Source organism: Hydractinia symbiolongicarpus, chromosome 14 (assembly GCF_029227915.1).
Source record: "Hydractinia symbiolongicarpus strain clone_291-10 chromosome 14, HSymV2.1, whole genome shotgun sequence".
Lineage (NCBI taxonomy): Eukaryota > Metazoa > Cnidaria > Hydrozoa > Anthoathecata > Hydractiniidae > Hydractinia > Hydractinia symbiolongicarpus.
The window spans coordinates 16,858,344-16,874,375 of record NC_079888.1 but is presented as its reverse complement, the minus strand read 5'-3'; the positions used below and the strand labels follow the sequence as shown (position 1 = coordinate 16,874,375).

The window sequence follows — 16,032 nt, the reverse complement described above, 5'->3', positions numbered from 1 at the left end:
CCACATTATGAAGTTACCACCCCTAATGATTTACATCAATTCGATTTATTGTACATGCCCGGTGACATACTGTATGGTAATAAATATAAGTACATTTTGTCGGTAATCGATTCTGCTTCCAGATACAAGGTAGCCCGACCTTTGAGGACTAAGAAAGCCAAAGAGGTTGCCGCTATGATTGAGGACATCTACAAGGCAGGACCATTAACTTATCCGAAAACTTTCCAATGTGATAACGGTTCAGAATTCAAGGCAGATGTATCAAAGCTGTTGGAGAAGCATAAGGTTGAAATTAAAAGAGCGACTACAAAATATAAGCATACACACACAGCTTTTGTTGAGGCGTTGAACAAGATACTTGCCGAAAATTTATTCAAAATACAAGATGCCCAAGAACTGAATGATTCGGAAAAGGTATCATCTACATGGGTTAAGCATCTGTATAAACTGATTGATAGGCTAAACGATACAAAGACGCAGATGATTGATATGAAGCCAAAAGATGCTATTATAATGAAAGAGGTGCCTTTGGTTAATCAAGAGAGCTATCCACCTGAAGTAGAATTACCTAAAGATGGCTTGTATAGATATCTACTACAACCTGGTGAAGAGCATGATGATGGGCGGAGACGGGCAACCGATAGAATATGGTCGAAAAACACATATAGATTGCGTGAGGTAATAGCGCAACCTGGTAACCGTGTAATGTACTATGTTCAAGACGGACCTGGACGGGCTTTTGTAAAAGAGGAATTGATGTTAATACCCGAAGATACAGAATTACCTCCTGATTATGTGCAAGGTTGGTGAAAAAGGGGACGATATCTTTACCAGAAACAGGTAAAGATGATGCCGGGGATCGCGCGGGTCGGTCGGCAGATAGGGCCGCTATGGCTCAGTCTTGGGGGGACGATCGCGCCGCATAATGTCACAAACCGCCTTAATATTAATTTTTATCGTACCACACGAAATATGCGAGCGGTGTACATGTGCACATCACTAACCTTGATTTACGGTCCTTCTGAGGCTTTGAACCTGGTCCATTAGACTTTTTTCAAACTGGTTGCGAGTTTCGCTCTCCATCTTTCTGTCGGTTTTCGTCATCTTGTCCAGAGCTTCGTAGTATATACCGCTCAGGGTTTGAAATTCAATGTGACTAATGTCATCATTATTCAGAGCCCGCGAGACGGAGTTTTCAAACACGGCGATGGCGGACGTTGCAACATCATATAATTTCATGACCTTGTCAAGTTTGCTCCGATATCTTTTAATCAGAGCCATGACGGAGCCCGTGAAAATGGTTCCGGACAGTGCTACGGCTCCCAATCCCACGGAAGCGGGGATTCCGATGAGCGTGGCACCGGTTACCACCGAACCTATGCCCGAAGCGACGGTTAGGGCCGTGGCGCTGGCATTTAAAAGCACCAGTCTGTGCAGCGTCTTGTTATATTTCTCATATTTTGTATTGAACTTATCACGTAATTTTCTAAGCTCCCCAAGTTGAGAGTTCACGGTATTAGTATTAAACTTGTCCTGCTCGCTCGAATACTCGGGAGCCGTGGGTAGCTTCGGATAAATCTCTGCCATTTGGTTACTACAAAGAAAAAAACTTTACTCTAAATAACCTATATCCAGTTTATCCAGATCCTTGAGAGTTCTATGATACGTATCACACAAATTCTCAAAATCGGCTCTACAGATCCGAGTGTGCCAGAGTAGCGTTTTATCGAACACATCGATGGCATTTTGTGCAACGCGATATGCGGCTCTTAATTTGCTAAGTTTCTCCCGATATGTCCTAACATATTTGGTGGTAACCGCATAGGAAGCCGAGCCCAATAGACACATACCCGAATTCCGCATGTAATTTCCATGGGCACCGCCCAAATTTCTAATAATGGTCACCGCGGTCGCTATCGAGCCGGTAATTGCTGCGGTTCCGGATAATCCCTCCAGAATCGACCATATGATCAGAGATCCCCCGTGTTCGTGTATCCTGTCTTGGAACTTGCCTCGTAATTTCACCAGCTCATCAAGTTGGGAATTGGATATATCTGTTTTAAACGCTTCTTCTCTGGTACTAGAACTCTCTGCCATTTATATTATATTAGGAAAAAACTATCCTTTAAATAAAATAATGGCGGACATTGATATTGATCCGTTTGGTGACCACGACCAACCCGACGAGGGTACCGATGACTCCACACCTATGGTACCGAGGGAGCGCACGCGTGTGCAGATACACACACCTGATGAGGAGACATCATTCGGAGGAGGCTCCACTCAACGTACCAGAGTTTTGCGGGAAATGGTTGATGTGTTGTATGATAGATTATCTGAAGGATCCCTGTCAAAACCTGAGGTGCTACATACAGACCTTTTTGAAATTAAGGATGGTGAATTATACTACAGAGATAAAAACGAACCTTTGACAAACAATAGAAGACTAAGGGCCACCGGTACTATATCAGATATATTAGGCAAGAGAAGGCTGCGTGATTTAGGCTTTGACATACCAAAAGGTAAGATTACAGCCCGACAAGCTGCTAAGCTAAACAAAATACAAGAAGAATTACCCTCGTCATCTAAAATAACAACAGCAAGTGATGTAGAATTAGAAGCTATATCCGGGGATGTGGTAAACAGTACGGAAGATTTAATTTCATTGGTCAAACAATCTGTAGACCATGAAGCAACCCAGACCGGTGATCTATTTGAATATCCTATGCGTGAATTGCTAGGATTGGATAGATCATTGAGAAACATAAGAGGAAGTCTTCAGGATGAAGTTGCAAAAAAGGTTCAGCTCGAACAGCATATTGACAGAGAAAAAAACAAGTTGGAAGAGATGGAAAACACACCAAATATGACCGAGGAACAACAAAATGAAGCGAAAGAAAGGTTGAAAGGTTTGCAAAATGAGTTGAAAGGCCGGCAAGAGATTATCGATATTCTCAAAGGTAAACTTAACAGTCAAATAAAATGCATCAGGGAGACAATCGCCAAGGTACTTGACAAAGAAACTACATTGGGTGAAAAGATACGAACGCTATTCCGTGAGCAGGGTATCACCGTTGTCAGTGTACTAACGGCATTCGGGATGGTTATCGGCCTTCTAGTTGAAACTTTGACGCCCGGAGGTGGGGGGTCATCCACCGGTAATACAAAAAATCATGAAAAAACCGAGGGTGGTGCGAGGGAATGGATAAAGAACAAGCTGAGCGCACTAGGATCTCTCCTGGGTAGATTAGCCGGTGCCGCAGCCGCATCACTGCCCGGTATAATTGGATCAATCGTATCGTGGATCCTAAATAGAGCAAAGGAGGTCGTCGGTTGGTTGAGTCAAAACCTGTGGGCTTTGATAGTCGGAATCGGAGGTCTGATATACACCTACATGGTAACAAAGCGTTAGTGGAATCTGGAATATATGTTACATGACACATGTAACATAATACCCGCGGCATGGTACTATTTTTCGAAATACCACACGGCGCCTCCGACACCGATCATGCTTAGCGCGATAAATGCCAATTCCCGTTCATGCTGACCATTGCTGGGTGTATAAAAGTCGCTCAATACGGGTTCGCGCGGAATATCTGTGAGAGTTGATCCTCCAAATACTTTTTTATATTCCCGCATCGCGTCATCCAGCTCCGTAAATTTACCCTCGGCCTTCTTCTCAAGTCTGAGCTGCTTATTGATAAAGTCAACCCTCTCTTGTCTTTTACGTTGCCATATAACCTGAGCCTTCTGCAGTTGTTCTATGGCTAGATCATGCCGCTTCCGTTCCTTATCTATCCTATCCTTTGATAAACTTGAAAAGAGGTAGCTTGATCCGGTGAAAGCCAAAGCGTTCGCGAAGGCACCTCCCAACATCATTGCAATTGAAGCCATGTTTCATATACTGTAGTAGTATATTTTAGTGGCGTTATTTTAATACGATAGCTTCGGAGTCTATGACATCAGAGTCGTCTATGACCTCGATATCCGTGTATTCCACCTTGGGTAAAATACTCTCAACTTTCTTACGTCGATATAAAACCCAGACCAACCATTCCAGTATTCGCAACATTATATATTTATAGTTTCAGGTATAATTTTTTGCTTAACTAGATATTCTCTTGTCATTTCACTTGCGGCGACTATGGCTACAAGCTTTGCGGTATCTTCCAGGTCAAACTTCTGAATTGAGGGTGGTGTCATTTTTAATACCTTTTTCCCGAGCATTGAATAGCCTACAGCGAAAACGCATACGACCGATGCTTTATAAATATCGTTGACTATACTTTTCTTATCCATGTCTTATATTTACTTCAAGATTATAGTATCGCGATATTATCCCTTTATTCCATTTCAAGCTTACTTATTCTCATAGTTTTTTTATTACCTGAGTTACTTGGTGGGCTACCCTTCACCTTAATATTTTTGTCCTTATTTTTATAGACGAAATAAGCACCAATTAAGACAAGTACTATCACCCCACCACCACCCATTATTGTGTAGTTCACTCCGCCGTGTTTGGGGCCATCTGTCACGGAATCCTCGATGACAATATCCTTAGGATCCTCCAACTGTGTCTGAGGTGCCGAGTGTGTCTGAGGTGCCGGCCGGGTTTGTGTCTGAGGTGCCGACTGTACCTCCGTCTGTGCCATGAGCAATCTTTTATATTCTTCCCTATTTTTACGATTGAATTCAGCCAGCCTCTTACCGGCCTCAACCTTTTTAGGGTTCTTCGTTGTCACCTGAACTGGAGTATCCGACATCTTTAGTATCCGTATCGATATTGTTTAAATTTTTTCCCGCGATATAATGCCTACCTGTTATTAAACCTACACTGATTGGTGATAGTAGTGATCCGAACTTATAATATAGATCACATGTGAACCTTTGGAGTGCCGAGTTTAGGAATGGATCATTCTCCAGGTCATCACTCAGAGCTTTTTGATTTTTTATACCGAGAGCTGTACAGGCGCCCATGGAGTACATGTGGATTATTGACTGTCCCAAAGACTTTACCATTTGACCGGATAGTTTAGCCTCGTATATGGTGAACAGTTTATCCACCTCATCATTCTTGAGCTTCTGGATCTCCGCCTCCGTATACATCTTACCAAGATATAACTTACTATTTCCGGTCAGCACACACTCGAGCAATTTTTGTCTCTTCCCATCATCCCGGGCATCCTGTTCATCGATAAAAATTATGTTGCCAATTGCGTTTTCAGCCATTTTCAATAGCGATAGGTATTTTTTAATACAAAAAAGGCAAAAACTAACCAATACCAGCAATAGCACTACAGCTATCACCAGTAATATGAAATTTATATATTCTATCATGGTACTACAGTACTACAGTACTATGCTGTAGTTTTCCTATAGATTTGTTACAAGACTCTTGTAACAAAAAAATGTCCATTCTAGCAAATCACGTGAGTTCTTGGATGTTCCATCCTCATGACTAAATGTGTATATTTTCCATCTTTCAGCCTTTCCTTAACCTTCTGGATCTCCGATGATTCAATGACATCATTCTCTTCATGGATGGTTGCGAGATCATGTCTGTCCTTCGGATACCACACATATAACATTTTTGCCTGCCTTCGTAAGTTCTTCGGTATCGCGGTGTATGATTGTGTGAGTAGCCACATGGTGTGGTTTCGATGCCGACCGCTGATGGCCAGCTCCAGAAGCGGTTGCCTCTTTTTGTCCAGTTTCTCATCTGCGATTATATCGTCGATCAGGAATAATGTTTTGTATCCGGCACAGAAATCCGTCATCTTTTGAATCCATTCATACAACATACCTCTGGGCTCAATTAGAATCACATATCTATCCCTCCAGAACCAGTTACTCCCCATATATGTCTTGTTCCATCTTAATGTTGGACATATAATCACAATGAAATCGAAGTGATCAAAGTATTCACTCTCCAGCAGTGTTACTACGCGTTTGGATTTTCCACAGCCCGTTGGACCGACGAATAGTGCCGTGTGAGGATCTTTCATGTAGTCCATCTTAATATAGTACATCCATAATTTCACCGTTTTGAATATTTAATTGAGCATCCATGATTAGATATATGTAGGCGTTTAAGGATCCCGCGGTTTCGGCCGTCTTTTCAACTTGAAGTGTGATCCCCTCGCTCGCATTTTCAATCCGTCGGCCGGTCCCATGCAGTGAGTTTTCATCTATGGTTCTGAAATCCAGCCATAGAGCATATTTCGTGGTTAGGTAGTCCGCGACCTTCACATCATGTAGTTGCAGATGTTTCTGTATTTCACCGGCGTTGCTGTCCTTTTGCTTGCCCTCTGCGAAATACTTGCATATTTCACCATAATGCTCAAACGGTTGCATCCCCTGAGCGAAAAGTTGGTTAGGCTTACCCTCAACTATGGCGGATACCTTTTTGATCTTAGGATTGTAGAACCTACCGGTATCTCGTTTGTAAGCTTTCTCTTCCTCAAACAGAACCAATATACCCTGCAGGGACTTGCACGGTGTATTGAATGACCAATTCCACGTTGTGTCCGACTTATCCACCCTAATTTGTCTATGTCTCAGAAATCTGTCATAGAGTACGGCCATGTTTTGGTATTCATTTGAAATGAATCTGGCGAGTGTGGGTTGTGTCACAATCTCATATTCGAGAGATATGTTGGAGATTTTGTATTTAGCATCCGGCGCGGGTGCCGATGTGGCACCGGAAGGTTTGGTTGGTGTTGATAATACTACCCTGTCATAATTGTTGAATGTTATCTCATAACACAGCCTATTACCTAATCCAGCCTGATAATATGGGATCGTGCTATCTAACATTTCAAAATCTAGTGGTATGGTGAACTTGTTTTTGTATGCATCATAAATAGCTTTGTCCGCTACCTCTGATGCGCCTTTATCCGCGGCTCCAACTCTCAGTTTCATACAGTTTTCTGTACACCCTTCATCAAAGATGATACCTTGTCTTATTGCATTTCTTTTTTCGGACTTGGTTAGCCATAAATCTCTGTAGCACCCGAAAAGATCAAAGTCATCAATGCTCAGAATCTCGGTACCCTCGAACTTGATAGCTAGCTTTTTAACAATTGCCCTCCCTATGTTAGAGACCAATGTTCTCTTCGTGTCGACTTTTGACTCGAGTTCAACGTCGAAACTTATTTTCGAAGTACCAGGAACAATGACATCATCGTTACCTAAATTAGGGAACCTAATCAGGAGTAACTGGTTCTGATCAATCTCACTTGGGTTGTGAGTGACAATTACTTTTTGATGCGTTCCTTTTACGCCATGTGCGATCCTAAGTGAACGCTCTGGGTTTAACTTTTTCCCGTATTCCATGCTATTCCATATTACTTTTATTTTATTTTACTTTAATTCGGTTAATGCTACGGTATCATCTGTACGCCGTATCTCTTATGTGAATGGTAACTGTTGTCTTCATACCACCCCATAACACCTTACCATCCTGACCTGTGACTCTCATGGTAAGTGATTGAAGTAAACCTTTCTTTAGTTTCTTATATTGCGGATTTTTCGGGTCAATATATGTAAAATCACCACCATACTCGGATATATGATATGTCATCAGGTTGTTGCTATATTCACCATCTTTAAGATTTAACGAGTTATCCAATTCATTAAGATTAAAATGTAGTTCCGTTACACCCTCCATATTGAATATTTTACTCAACTTAGAGTTTCTAGCTAGTTGTGTTGATTTTACATCACCTCTCACGATTGAATTCAACTCCCTACCCGTGTAGTGCTGACCCTGTTGTAACCTAACCGTGGTAACTCCATCGGCCAAGGGTATATCTATTGGAGCTGTAGCTACATATGTGACATTATCTGAAAACGTCTCCACGATCGCAACCTCCTTTGTACCATGTGAGTTGTCTATCGGTTGATACAAATAGATTTTCTTCTCGCTATTTACGTCCTTTATTGTGATATACATTATTATATTAGAGATTGTGAATATATTTAAATCAAAGAATGGATGATATTTTCAGATATAATCCGAATGCGGCATATAAGCCAAATGGAGGGCGGGATCTTCAAATATTGGGCGCTAGGGATCTGTACAAACAGGCCATTATTGTGTCTGAAAGTGGCTCTTTCCCCGCTTCCTTTCCTAATATTTTTACCAATTATGAACTTAGTCATAACGCGCAACGTATGAGAATTTGGAATGATCAACCTTTTAGACTATGGCAAACCCAGCTAAATTTCGCCACTTGGTGTGCTTCAAGTGCCTGTGGGGTAAGTTCCAAACACCTGAAGGATGGTAGATCTATGGTCAGGTCGATATATCGTTTTCATGTGTATTATCACATTAGACGAATCATTAAGCGTCTGCAAACACCTCTACCCTTTGAAGATAGTTTTAATCAATATGACAATCCCTATTCAAATGAGGAATTTCTAAAAATCTGTGGTGAGTATGATGTTGATTCCAACCCCATGAAATACAGAGGTCAGTACTTTTTCACTTCATATCAAAAAAGACGTAAAGACTATCCAACTCCCGGGTTGAGTTATTTCACCAACGACTCCATGACGCGGTGGATTGTGGAAAAATCCGATGGATTTACAAAAACTGGCCTTGTGAAGATCTCAAGCAGTGTTAGGGCCTATGCCTATCTTGTTCTTAGTTCTCAGGCCTCGGCACGCTCCTCCATCCTTGGTAATGATTCAAGTGCTCTGACCGCCCAAAGAGTTTTTATGAATAACCTTGAAGACATTGTTAACCGTAGGGTTGATATTCAGGACGACATTAAACGTTATCAGGATACGTTAAACTACGCTTCAAGTAAGGTTGATTATTCGGTTGGACAAGGTATTTATATGTTACCTAGTGACATGAATCTCAGAATTAAGACAGGGGTGGTAGGTTACAACAACAAGATTTTGATATCGGGTGAAGATCTTACCATTGGTATCAATCGAAAGGTCAATGTTACCGAATCACATAAGATAACTAAAAAGAAGCCTGTAACACCCGATCATCCTGATAAACACATCACCGTACACCACGTGGATACTACAGATAAACACATTACTACAGATAAACACATTACTGCACCTTACCACAAAGATACTCCTCCTACACACGAAGATGAGAAGGTCGCTCTTGTGATTGTTATGACAACAGGTTATTTCATATGGTATTTGTTTAGATAAAGAATGACGTCAATTAAATGCCAATCAGGACAGAATAACAATAGAGAAACAATGCATTCCTTACATACCAAATATCCTTAGCAACGGCTACTTTCGTTTTAACTTTTTTCTTATGTAAACAACTTTCTGGTATGTAAAATATGTAAAATCCTATTGTTATAAGCGTTTGATTGACAGATGGTAGATAACAAAAACTGCTTTCCGATAGAATCTATAAAGTGGTATAAAGAGATGTAATCGTGAATATAAACACAATGGCTTTTCCAACAGTTGAAGAATTTGAACAAAACATAGAACAAGTTACTCCAATCATAAAGTGGAGAGAGCTGCCTAAAAACGATATTTACCTTGTTAAATATGTGAAAGAGATGGAAATATCAAGACCCGGTGCTCTTTCTGAAAAATCTATGTATGCGGAGGTTCAAGATAGAATGGGAAATAAATATAAGACATGGTTGCCTGCAAAACTTTGTGATGAATTGAAGGATTATGGTTTGAAGGGTGATGCCTTTGTCAGATCAAATGGTCTCAAGCAATCTCAAAAGAATCATGAAAATCAATTCCTCAGTTATGACATTATGTGGCGCTAAACCTTGCAATGTTGCAATCATCTTTACTTGTTTCTGGTAAAGATAGACACACATAACACTATAAATTATAGGAGACGACAGATGGTGGTGGGTAGGGACCCATGGGACGGGGAGGGGCCAGGGGGACACGGCTGGGGTGGGGGTTTTGGACAGATATTATAGAGCATGCCCGCTTATTTAACGTAAAGTGGTAAAGTGCACATGGATTTTATGGACTCTTCTATCGTTGATTTGACGTGTATGATCTATAAATTGACGTAAAGTGGTAAAGTGCACATGGATATTATGGACTCTTCTATCATTGATTTGACGGGGATGATCCATAATTTAACGTGGGATAGGAAACTGCTAAGGGGGTCTGTCCTAACATTGGTATTTTCCTATCTCTTCAGCGGTGATTTTTGCTAGTTTCTTACCAATGCTATTTAACAAAGGTGCTGCGCAAACAAACCGAATTCAATGCGTTTAATCAAAACCAAGTTCATTTAATGGGACGCCAAGATTAATAACGCCGAACAAAGTAGAATTTAATGGAATTTCCGTAGTCATTTAAGACATTACATATGCTGATTCACTAAAAGATTTTTTTGCAGCAATTACTTTCTACTAACCACTCTCTCTGCACAAGAACACTTGATCAAAGAAAAAGCAATGCCAAATAGGTCATCAATTAAATATTGACAAAGCATTTAGACTTTTACTCAACATGTTGTTTTGGCTTACTGCACTCGACTGTTGACATATCCATCATGTTACCGATGGATTACTAGATGTGTAACCATTTTCTTTGATTAAATCGCTGCAATGCCTATCATATTTACATATCCGTGCCGCTGTGGCGCAATGGACTAGCGCGTTGGACTTCTAATTCAAAGGTTGTGGGTTCGACGCCCATCAGCGGTGATTCTTGCTAGTTTCTTACCAATGCTATTTAACAAAGGTGCTGCGCAAACAAACCCAATTCAATGTGTTTAATCAAAACCAAGTTCATTTAATGGGACGCCAAGATTAACAACGCCGAACAAAATAGAATTTAATGGAATTTCCGTAGTCATTTAAGGCATTCCATATGCTGATTCACTAAAAGATTTTTTTGCAGCAATTACTTTCTACTAACCACTCTCTCTGCACAAGAACACTTGATCAAAGAAAAAGCAAATCGAAATAGGTCATCAATCTATTATTGACAAAGCATTTAGATTTTTACTCTACATATTGCTTTGGCTTGCTGCACTCGACTGTTAGCATGTCCATCCTGTTAACGAATGATTACTAGATGTGCAAACATTTTGTTGGGTTAAATTGCTCCAATGCCTATCAAATATCAGTAACCGTGCCGCTGTGGCGCAACGGACTAGCGCGTTGGACTTCTAATTCAAAGGTTGTGGGTTCGACTCCCATCAGCGGTGATTTATGCTAGATTTTTACCCTTGCTATTGCACAGAGATGCTTAGCAAACAAACGTGTTCAATGCTTTAAATCCAAACCAAATTCATACAATGGGAAGCCAAGAGTAATAACGCATAACATTATAGAAATTATTGGAACATCCGTAGTCATGTAAGGCATTTGATATGCTGATTCACTAAAAGATTTTTTTGCAGCAATTACTTCCTACTAACCACTCTCTCTGCACAAGAACACTTGATCAAAGAAAAAGCAAAACAAAATGTGTCATCAATTTAATATTGACAAAGTATTTAGATATTTACTCTACATATTGTTTTGGCTTACTGCACTCGACTGTTAACATATTCATCATGTTACCGAATGATTACTAAATGTGTAACCATTTTCTTGGGTTAAATCGCTGCAATGCCTATCATATTTATATAGCCGTGCCGCTGTGGCGCAATGGACTAGCGCGTTGGACTTCTAATTCAAAGGTTGTGGGTTCGACGCCCATCAGCGGTGATTTTTGCTAGTTTCTTACCAATGCTATTTAACAAAGGTGCTGCGCAAACAAACCGAATTCAATGTGTTTAATCAAAACCAAGTTCATTTAATGGGACGCCAAGATTAATAACGCCGAACAAAATAGAATTTAATGGAATTTCCGTAGTCATTTAAGGCATTCCATATGCTGATTCACTAAAAGATTTTTTTGCAGCAATTACTTTCTACTAACCACTCTCTCTGCACAAGAACACTTGATCAAAGAAAAAGCAAAGCCAAATAGGTCATCAATCTATTATTGACAAAGCATTTAGATTTTTACTCTACATATTGTTTTGGCTTACTGCACTCGACTGTTAACATATTCATCATGTTAACGAATGATTACTAGATGTGCAAACATTTTCTTGGTTAAATTTCTCCAATGCCTATCAAATATCAATAACCGTGCCGCTGTGGCGCAATGGACTAGCGCGTTGGACTTCTAATTCAAAGGTTGTGGGTTCGACTCCCATCAGCGGTGATTTTTGCTATTTTCTTACCAATGCTATTTAACAAAGGTGCTGCGCAAACAAACCGTATTCAATGTGTTTAATCAAAACCAAGTCCATTTACTGGGACGCCAAGATTAATAACGCAGAACAAAGTAGAATTTAATGGAATTTCCGTAGTCATTTAAGGCATTGCATATGCTGATTCACTAGAAGTTTTTTTCATTTGCAGTAATTACTTTCTAGTAGCTACTCTCTCTGCGCAAGGGCACTTGATCAAAGAAAAAGCAAAACAAAATAGGTCATCAATTTAATATTGACAAAGTATTTAAATATTTACTCTACATATTGTTTTGGCTTACTGCACTCGACTGTCAACATATTCATCATGTTAACGAATGATTACTAGATGTGCAAACATTTTCTTGGGTTAAATTGCTCCAATGCCTATCAAATGTCAATAACCGTGCCGCTGTGGCGTAATGGACTAGCGCGTTGGACTTCTAATTCAAAGGTTGTGGGTTCGACTCCCATCAGCGGTGATTTTTGCTAGTTTCTTACCAATGCTATTTAACAAAGGTGCTGCGCAAACAAACCGAATTCAATGCGTTTAATCAAAACCAAGTTCATTTAATGGGACGCCAAGATTAATAACGCCGAACAAAGTAGAATTTAATGGAATTTCCGTAGTCATTTAAGACATTCCATATGCTGATTCACTAAAAGATTTTTTTGCAGCAATTACTTTCTACTAGCCACTCTCTCTGCACAAGAACACTTGATCAAAGAAAAAGCAAAGTTAAATAGGTCATCAAATAAATATTGAAAAAGCATTTAGACTTTTACTCAAGATATTGTTTTGGCTTACTGCACTCGACTGTTAACATATCCATCATGTTACCGAATGGTTACTAGATGTGTAACCGTTTTCTTGGGTTAAATCGCTGCAATGCCTATCATATTTATATAGCCGTGCCGCAGTGGCGCAATGGACTAGCGCGTTGGACTTCTAATTCAAAGGTTGTGGGTTCGACTCCCATCGGCGGTGATTTTTGCTAGTTTCTTACCAATGCTTCTTAACAAAGGTGCTGCGCAAACAAACCGAATTCAATGTGTTTAATTAAAACCAAGTTCATTTAATGGGACGCCACGATTAATAACGCCGAACAAAGTAGAATTTAATGGCATTTCCGTAGTCATTTAAGGCATTCCATATGCTGATTCACTAAAAGATTTTTTTGCAGCAATTACTTTCTACTAACCACTCTCTCTGCACAAGAACACTTGATCAAAGAAAAAGCAATGCCAAATAGGTCATCAATTAAATATTGACAAAGCATTTAGACTTTTACTCAACATGTTGTTTTGGCTTACTGCACTCGAGTGTTAACATATCCATCATGTTACCGAATGATTACTAGATGTGCAAACATTTTGTTGGGATAAATTGCTCCAATGCCTATCAAATATCATTAACCGTGCCGCTGTGGCGCAATGGACTAGCGCGTTGGACTTCTAATTCAAAGGTTGTGGGTTCGACTCCCATCAGCAGTGATTTTTGCTAATTTCTTACCAATGCTATTTAAAAAAGGTGCTGCGCAAACAAACCTTATTCAATGTGTTTAATCAAAACCAAGTCCATTTACTGGGACGCCAAGATTAATAACGCAGAACAAAGTAGATTTTAATGGAATTTCCGTAGTCATATAAGGCATTTCATATGCTGATTCACTAGAAGTTTTTTTTATTTGCAGTAATTACTTTCTAGTAGCTACTCTCTCTGCGCAAGGGCACTTGATCAAAGAAGAAGCAAAACAAAATAGGTCATCAATTTAATATTGACAAAGTATTTAGATATTTACTCTAAATATTGTTTTGGCTTACTGCACTCGACTGTTAACATATTTATCATGTTAACGAATGATTACTAGATGTGCAAACATTTTCTTGGGTTAAATTGCTCCAATGCCTATCAAATATCAATAACCATGCCGCTGTGGCGCAATGGACTAGCACGTTGGACTTCTAATTCAAAGGTTGTGGGTTCGACTCCCATCAGCGGTGATTTTTGCTAGTTTCTTACCAATGCTATATAACAAATGTGCTGCGCAAACAAACCGAATTCAATGCGTTTAATCTAAAAAAAGTTCATTTAATTGGACGCCAAGATTAATAACGCCGAACAAAGTAGAATTTGATGGAATTTCCGTAGTCATTTAAGACATTCCATATGTTGATTCACTAAAAGATTTTTTTGCAGCAATTACTTTCTACTAACCACTCTCTCTGCACAAGAACACTTGATCAAAGAAAAAGCAAAGCCAAATAGGTCATCAATTAAATATTGAAAAAGCATTTAGACTTTTACTCAACATGTTGTTTTGGCTTTCTGCACTCGACTGTTAACATATCCATCATGTTACCGAATGATTACTAGATGTGTAACCATTTTCTTGGGTTAAATCGCTGCAATGCCTATCATATTTATATAGCCGTGCCGCTGTGGCGCAATGGACTAGCGCGTTGGACTTCTAATTCAAAGGTTGTGGGTTCGACTCCCATCAGCGGTGATTTTTGCTAGTTTCTTACCAATGCTATTTAACAAAGGTGCTGCGCAAACAAACCGAATTCAATGCGTTTAATCAAAACCAAGTTCATTTAATGGGACGCCAAGATTAATAACGCCGAACAAAGTAGAATTTAATGGAATTTCCGTAGTCATTTAAGACATTCCATATGCTGATTCACTAAAAGATTTTTTTGCAGCAATTACTTTCTACTAGCCACTCTCTCTGCACAAGAACACTTGATCAAAGAAAAAGCAAAGTTAAATAGGTCATCAAATAAATATTGAAAAAGCATTTAGACTTTTACTCAAGATATTGTTTTGGCTTACTGCACTCGACTGTTAACATATCCATCATGTTACCGAATGGTTACTAGATGTGTAACCGTTTTCTTGGGTTAAATCGCTGCAATGCCTATCATATTTATATAGCCGTGCCGCAGTGGCGCAATGGACTAGCGCGTTGGACTTCTAATTCAAAGGTTGTGGGTTCGACTCCCATCGGCGGTGATTTTTGCTAGTTTCTTACCAATGCTTCTTAACAAAGGTGCTGCGCAAACAAACCGAATTCAATGTGTTTAATTAAAACCAAGTTCATTTAATGGGACGCCACGATTAATAACGCCGAACAAAGTAGAATTTAATGGCATTTCCGTAGTCATTTAAGGCATTCCATATGCTGATTCACTAAAAGATTTTTTTGCAGCAATTACTTTCTACTAACCACTCTCTCTGCACAAGAACACTTGATCAAAGAAAAAGCAATGCCAAATAGGTCATCAATTAAATATTGACAAAGCATTTAGACTTTTACTCAACATGTTGTTTTGGCTTACTGCACTCGAGTGTTAACATATCCATCATGTTACCGAATGATTACTAGATGTGCAAACATTTTGTTGGGATAAATTGCTCCAATGCCTATCAAATATCATTAACCGTGCCGCTGTGGCGCAATGGACTAGCGCGTTGGACTTCTAATTCAAAGGTTGTGGGTTCGACTCCCATCAGCAGTGATTTTTGCTAATTTCTTACCAATGCTATTTAAAAAAGGTGCTGCGCAAACAAACCTTATTCAATGTGTTTAATCAAAACCAAGTCCATTTACTGGGACGCCAAGATTAATAACGCAGAACAAAGTAGATTTTAATGGAATTTCCGTAGTCATATAAGGCATTTCATATGCTGATTCACTAGAAGTTTTTTTTATTTGCAGTAATTACTTTCTAGTAGCTACTCTCTCTGCGCAAGGGCACTTGATCAAAGAAGAAGCAAAACAAAATAGGTCATCAATTTAATATTGACAAAG

The 16,032-nt window shown here is 39.6% G+C and overlaps 11 non-coding genes across 11 annotated transcripts; all 11 read left to right on the top strand.

Annotated features, from left to right (window-relative positions):
* The first annotated feature begins 10,599 nt into the window (after positions 1 to 10,599).
* Trnar-ucu (transfer RNA arginine (anticodon UCU)) lies at positions 10,600 to 10,673 on the top strand. The gene has a single exon. It is a non-coding gene; the product is annotated as a tRNA-Arg (tRNA).
* Positions 10,674 to 11,105: 432 nt separating this feature from the next.
* Trnar-ucu (transfer RNA arginine (anticodon UCU)) lies at positions 11,106 to 11,179 on the top strand. The gene has a single exon. It is a non-coding gene; the product is annotated as a tRNA-Arg (tRNA).
* A 431-nt stretch (positions 11,180 to 11,610) lies between these two features.
* Trnar-ucu (transfer RNA arginine (anticodon UCU)) lies at positions 11,611 to 11,684 on the top strand. The gene has a single exon. It is a non-coding gene; the product is annotated as a tRNA-Arg (tRNA).
* A 431-nt stretch (positions 11,685 to 12,115) lies between these two features.
* On the top strand, positions 12,116 to 12,189 carry Trnar-ucu (transfer RNA arginine (anticodon UCU)). Its single transcript has one exon. It is a non-coding gene; the product is annotated as a tRNA-Arg (tRNA).
* Positions 12,190 to 12,625: 436 nt separating this feature from the next.
* Trnar-ucu (transfer RNA arginine (anticodon UCU)) lies at positions 12,626 to 12,699 on the top strand. The gene has a single exon. It is a non-coding gene; the product is annotated as a tRNA-Arg (tRNA).
* Positions 12,700 to 13,131: 432 nt separating this feature from the next.
* Positions 13,132 to 13,205, top strand: Trnar-ucu (transfer RNA arginine (anticodon UCU)). The gene has a single exon. It is a non-coding gene; the product is annotated as a tRNA-Arg (tRNA).
* Positions 13,206 to 13,637: 432 nt separating this feature from the next.
* On the top strand, positions 13,638 to 13,711 carry Trnar-ucu (transfer RNA arginine (anticodon UCU)). The gene has a single exon. It is a non-coding gene; the product is annotated as a tRNA-Arg (tRNA).
* A 436-nt stretch (positions 13,712 to 14,147) lies between these two features.
* Positions 14,148 to 14,221, top strand: Trnar-ucu (transfer RNA arginine (anticodon UCU)). The gene has a single exon. It is a non-coding gene; the product is annotated as a tRNA-Arg (tRNA).
* Positions 14,222 to 14,653: 432 nt separating this feature from the next.
* Trnar-ucu (transfer RNA arginine (anticodon UCU)) lies at positions 14,654 to 14,727 on the top strand. The gene has a single exon. It is a non-coding gene; the product is annotated as a tRNA-Arg (tRNA).
* A 432-nt stretch (positions 14,728 to 15,159) lies between these two features.
* On the top strand, positions 15,160 to 15,233 carry Trnar-ucu (transfer RNA arginine (anticodon UCU)). Its single transcript has one exon. It is a non-coding gene; the product is annotated as a tRNA-Arg (tRNA).
* Positions 15,234 to 15,665: 432 nt separating this feature from the next.
* On the top strand, positions 15,666 to 15,739 carry Trnar-ucu (transfer RNA arginine (anticodon UCU)). Its single transcript has one exon. It is a non-coding gene; the product is annotated as a tRNA-Arg (tRNA).
* Positions 15,740 to 16,032: the final 293 nt, after the last annotated feature.